Raw genomic sequence first — 6,323 nt, 5'->3', positions numbered from 1 at the left:
AAAGAGGCGGCAACGGCGCGGCGGCGGCGAGGTCAGCTACAGAGCGTTCCGTGCACATGCGGACGGAACGATCTTGCACTTTCGGGGGGGCTTTAAACATCCCCCTGAAATTTTTTTCAACTTTTAGCATTTTTGTGCACACGTGGGGACTGGCCCACGTGTGCACAAACCTCCCCCTCCCCCCAAGTGCCCCCGGAGCGCTGATTTAGCGATCCGCACTCTGGGGGCAACTTGGCTATTAGATGAATAGAATAGAATAGAATAGAATAGAATATACTTTATTGTCATTGTACATAGTACAACAAAATTAAAGATGCAATCATTTCGGTGATCTGCAACAATAATCATATACACTCACACACCATTCACAACTGTCTCATAACTCCCTTAAGGTTCACAAAGCAACTTAAAACCACCAATGTCACCCAGATTCCAATTTCATACAGCATTTAAGGCAATAATAGCTCTAGAATAAAAACTATTTTTAATCTGTTTGTCCTTGTTTTAATTGTCCTATATTTTCTGCCCGAAGGCAGCAATTCAAACAGGGAATGTTCAGGATGTGACAGATATAAAGACACTCCATCAATGAATTACAAACATAAGCATACAATATAATTTTTCTGCTTATGTTTGTAATTCATTCACAGAGTGTCTTTTTCTTTATACAACCACAAAATATCAGCAAGCAAAGTTATGCATAACTCCGATAGTAACTTTTCAGCGTTTCAGACCGAGGCTCCATTGAACAGCATCTCTTTTAAAGTGTGTTCAAAATATTGGGCTGTGGTGGCAGCTGCTGCAGAAGCAACATTTTAAGAAAAATCTGCACTGCCAATCAAATCTCCAGTGGCCAATCAGAAGACCTGCTGGGCAACAGACCCGCCTGGTTCTGCCCACTGTCTGGAAACGCTTGGCGGTTGCCAGGCGGGGTGCCAGTGGCTGCCCATGACATCCACAGGGACCAAGTTGGAGACCCCTGGGTTAACAGAAAACAATATAAATATTTAGAAAATTAAAATTAAGATAGACTGTCAGCAGTGACCATATATAATCTGGGAAGGCCTCCTTTTTTCTTGAGCGAGAATTCTACCTCAGGTTCAACAATTTTGAAGCGTCGGCCAGAGGCAATGTTGAAGAAACAGCTGGATATATAAAAAAAAGGTTTGACAGAAAGTGCTTCCTTTTGCAGTTTCTGTGACCGGAACACAGAAGAAATCAGCTGCCGCTTGAATCCGTCACCTACTTTTGTGGAGGGCTGAGGAGCTTGCAGCTTAACATTTTCTTTTATAGTACTCTAAGAAATGATCTTCTCAAAAGAAAATCAAATCCCCCCCCCAATATTATCACCACGTATTATGGCGACCATTAAGAATAAGCCCAGCTGAGCTTCCAATGTGGCCATGACGACATCTCCGAAGCAGAAAACAAATGACCGAAATGTGGGTAATTAAATTTATACATTTCATTCCTCTAGAGGGACAAGTGTTTCTGAAGCAGGAATTAAAAGAAGCCATGTATTATTCATGGCAGGGTTTTTAGCGGACTAGAGGAAATGACATCCCGTTCTAATTCACTAAAATTTTGTTCTCGTTAAATAACCCACCTCATCCCCCTATGCCAGGCCTTTGTCCAACAGATAACGAACAGTTGCAACCAGCTTTTCTGGGGAAGGGGTCTTCTCTGACCATTGAAAAAGGCCATGTGGGGGACCATGAAACCTTCATGGGCAAAAGCCACATGGGATATAGGGTTGCCAAACCCCCGATTGAGGCGGGTTTTCCCTCGATTTCGTGGGCTCCAATCCGCTGCTGGTGAGGGAAACCCCATCCCCTGAACAGCCCCCTCCCGCTGAGTTGGCATCGGTGCGATGACCTCACCCAAAAGCGACATCATCATGCTGGGCATGTTGTGTGATGATGCTAGAGTGTCCTCGTGGGACATGCCCCATATGACAACATTACTTCCAGGTGACGTCATCATGCAGCGCGTGGGTTTTGCACGTGCGCCAGAAGATCCGAGCTCGGAGCCAGGAGCCCCCGTCACGGGCTGGGCTGAGAGGCAGGGGTCAGGTCTGGTCTGAAGTCATAGCCAGGAAATTCAGAACAAGAGCCGAATTGCAAGACCGAGAGAGTGGTCGTCCGAAGCCAAGGTCAGGAATGACAGGGAAATGTACATTTCAGAAGCTGTTGTTTCAAGCATTCTTGCCAGTATTTACCGCTAGGTTCCACAGAAACACCTCAGGGAACCATCAGATGAGATCGACCAGGGGTCGTTTCGTAGAAAAAGAGCTAGGGGAACTCATTAGCATAACTCATTAGCATATGCCACACACCCTGACATCAGGGGCCCAGCGGTGGACCTGCAAGGCCAACGGGAGTGCGAGGAAGCCCCGCCAAGGCCCTCCCTGGCCCCAGGCAGGCAGGGGTGGGGAGAGGCGGGGAGGAAGCAACTTACCTACCTCTTCTCCTGCCTCCTCCTGGCTGAATGAGGGCCGGAAGCGGGGCGGCCGGAAGCAAGGGGCGGGGCTTAGTTATGTGCCCCGCCCCTCATCCGGGGGAATTGCGATCCCCCCTGAAATGACCTCTGAGATCGAGGGAAGCCATTTTCCTCCCACATCCATTTCAAAAGATGAAGCACAGCTCGGCGGGAGGGGCCAGTTCAGTCACTTGTCGACCTCCCCCGTTCCCCGCCTTTTAAATTTCAGAGGGTAGCCATCTTGGTCTGTGGAGGAACAACTAGATCCAGATCTAGTCGCACCTTGGAGGCCCCCAAGATATGGGACGGGGGGGGGGGTTGTGTCCCTTCCCCAGCATCTGATTTTAATTTCTCAGAAGGAAGGTCATGGTCTTGGATCTCCGGCATCAAATCTATTTTTGATGCCTGTGAACTAATTGCTTGGTTGATCAACGTAAAGGTAAAGGTTCCCTTGCTCGAAAGTTAGTCGAATCCGACTCTAGGGTTGCGGTGCTCATCTCCGTTTCAAAGCCGAAGAGCCAGCGCTGTCCGAAGACGTCTCCATGGTCATGTGGCCGGCATGACTAAACACCAAGGCGCACAGAACGCTGTTACCTTCCCACTGAAGTGGTCCCTATTTATCTACTTGCAATGTCTTGCTTTCGAACTGCTAGGTTGGCAGGAGCTGGAACTAGAGACGGGAGCTCCCTCCGTCTTGCGGCACCCGGGTCTCGAACTGTTGAACTACTGACCTTCCACAGCCAGCCTGCAGTTCAGCGTCTTAACCACTTGAGCCACCGCAGCTCCTCTGGTTGATCAAAAGGGATATCTTTTCCCATGGACGCCAGCCTCCAGGTGGGACCTGGGGATCCCCTGGAATTACATTTCATCTCCAGACTTACAGAGATCAGTTCCCCTGGAGAAAAGGGATGCTTTGGAGGGTGGACTGTATGCCACTGTACCTCACTGAGGTCCCTGTCCTCCCCAGGCTCCACCCCCCAAATCTCCAGGCGTTTCCCAACCTGGAGCTGGCAATCCTGCCCCCCCACCCTCCACCGATAGCCAGGGGGACTGGGCAAACCTTCCTTTCTCCCCCCTTTCTGTCATATATACAATGTCTGTTGCTTCCACTGAACAATGACAGCATTCGGATGTTGTGATCAGGATGTATCGGAGTCAGAGGGAAACAAATTATATATAAAAGAAACACTCTGGCCACAGCCCAAGACGACGGGCTGCAAACTCTTTATTTTCTGCAAAACATTGCATGTTGATTATTCTGCAGAGGTGACATTAGCCATTAAGCTGTCACTTCAGAGGGGAGGGCCGGATCAAGAGACTACAAGGGGGAAAGTAAGTCGGCTCTCGGCCGAGTTCTTTCCTCTCCCCGTGGACAACAGAAGGCCTAAGGCTCCTTTCAGCTCTGAAGAAATCTTCAGAGCAAGATACGCCTCAGAGAAAGCTTATGTCTGACTCAGCTGTAAAAGGAAAGAGAAAATAAAAGGAATCTTCTCCTTCCTCTCCTGTGGACTCCCTCATAGGTAAAGGTAAAGGTTCCCTTGCTCGAAAGCCAGTCGAGTCCGACTCTAGGGTTGCGGTGCTCATCCCTGTTTCCAAGCTGAAGAGCCAGCGCTGTCCGAAGACGTTTCCGTGGTCATGTGGCCGGCATGACTAAACACCAAGGCGCATGGAACCCTGTTACCTTCCCACCGAAGCGGTACCTATTTATCTACTTGCAATTTCTTGCTTTCGAACTGCTAGGTTGGCAGAAGCTGGAACTAGAGACGGGAGCTCACTCCGTCATGCGGCACCCGGGTCTCGAACTGCTGAACTACTTGACCATCCACAGCCTACAGTTCAGCGTCTTAACCACTTGAGCCACCGCAGCTCCATGGACTCCCTCGTGGTGTCGTGGTGAAGTGCGCGGACTCTAACCTGGGAGAAGCGGGTTTGATTCCCCACTCCTCCACTTGCAGCTGCGGGATGACCTTGGGCAAGCCATAGTTCTGTCAGAGCTGTCCTTGAAAGGGCAGTCCTCGCAAGAGCTCTTTCAGCCCCGCCTACCTCACAGGGTGTCTGTTGTGGGGAGGAGAAGGGAAAGGAGTTTGTAAGCCGCTCTGAGACTCCAAGTGAAGGGCGGGGTATAAATCCAATCTCTTCTTCTCTTCTTCTTAACCACTAATAATGTCAGAGCAGGAACTGGTGTGTGTGGGGGGAAATGGCACAAGATGTAGGTTTGGGAACACGAAGCATCGACAACAGCAACCGCCTTGTAAGTTTACGGCATCCTCAATACGGATCCTGGAGTTAACAAGCCTTGAAACAACTGATTACCCGGCCAGGCTGCACTTCACGAAGCTTGAGTAGATCAGCCATTAACCTCTGGGCTTTATTCTTAATGTGGTCCTGAATAAATCTCGAGATGTGTCTGTTCAGAAAGGAGACACGAGCCCAACGCAAAGATGAAGGGGTTTATTGTGAAGGGCTCTCCAGGCAACCCGCGTTGATGTGTTCCTAATTGCAAATGTTCCCTCTCTCGGTTTTTCATTTCAAGGAGGTTTACAGGCGTCAGGGTTTGAAGGGTACTTCTGTGCCACCGGAGTCGCCGTAAAGGGGCTGGCGCGCACACAGAGAGCGGCCAGAAGTAATACACCACACATTTATTTCAGAGCTGTGATCTCTCGTTCTTTCTTTATTGTCATCGAGTCGCAGCTGACTCACGGTGACCCCGTGGGGTTTTCACGGCAAGAGAGCTTCAGAGGTGGTCTGCCATTGCCTGCCTCTGTGTCATGACACTGGGCTTCCTTTGGTGGTCTCCCATCCAAATACTAACCAGGGCCGATCCTGCTTAGCTTCCGAGATCTGGTGAGATTGGGATAGCCTGAGCCATTCAGGTCAGGGCTTTGATGTGTACCTGCCGCGTTCCGAGAGGTCGGAGTCACAGAATGTCTCCGACTGCTATTTCAAATAGATCCAACTGCGCAGCCTTGTTGGTCTGAAGCAGTAAAGAGAGCCAGTTTGGTGTAGTGGTTAAGTGCACGGACTCTAAACTGGGAGAGCCCGGTTGGATTCCCCACTCCTCCACTTGCACCTGGCTGGATGGCCTTGGGCAAGCCGTAGTTCTGATAAGAGCTGTCCTTGAAAAAGAGCAGTTTCCATCAGAGCTCTCTCAGCCCCACCTACCTCACAGGGTGTCTGTTGTGGGGAGGGGGAGGGAAAGAAGTTTGTAAGCCGCTCTGAGACACCTTTGGGTGGTGAAGGGCGGGGTATAAATCCAATCTCTTCTTCTTCTTCTTCTCTTCAAAAAGAAATTTTGGCCCGGGTCATACGGGCCAGATAATGCGGAGGGGGGGAGGCGTGGCTGTTCACCCTGGAGCAAAATAAAGCGCGGTAGCTCGATCACACGGTCCCCCGAGTCTCCGTGCTTCGGCTGTTAGCTGGCGATCACACAGCGATGCTGCAGCGTGGCAAAGAAGCGGCACGACGCGATCACACAAGCGTTTCGCGTTTGCGCACATGCGCAGTCCCGCAGAGCAGCACTGCTTTCAGTTTTGTGTTTGTGCACACACGCTTATGAAAAACATCCGATTTGCGACGGGATGTGGACAGGCGCCAGATGCCATGGGATACTGGCGCTCCCGCGATCAGTCGCCCGCCTGCGCCGCGCGTTTTCCGGATGCTAGTGCACTTTCCTTGGTACTTTTTAACTCTGCATCTTTGGCAGGATGCCACGGGTTGGCCACGGGTGCGCTATGCTTCCCAGATGTTGCGGTGTGATCGCGCCCCGAAAATCTGCCCGACATTCATGCCTTCCGCGCGGCAAAGTCTCTGTGTGACCGGGGCCTTAGAGTCCAGTCAGGCACCTT

Source organism: Gekko japonicus, unplaced genomic scaffold (genome assembly GCF_001447785.1).
Source record: "Gekko japonicus isolate JY-2015 unplaced genomic scaffold, Gekko_japonicus_V1.1 scaffold3951, whole genome shotgun sequence".
NCBI classification, from domain to species: domain Eukaryota; kingdom Metazoa; phylum Chordata; class Lepidosauria; order Squamata; family Gekkonidae; genus Gekko; species Gekko japonicus.
This window is presented reverse-complemented; position numbering follows the sequence as displayed.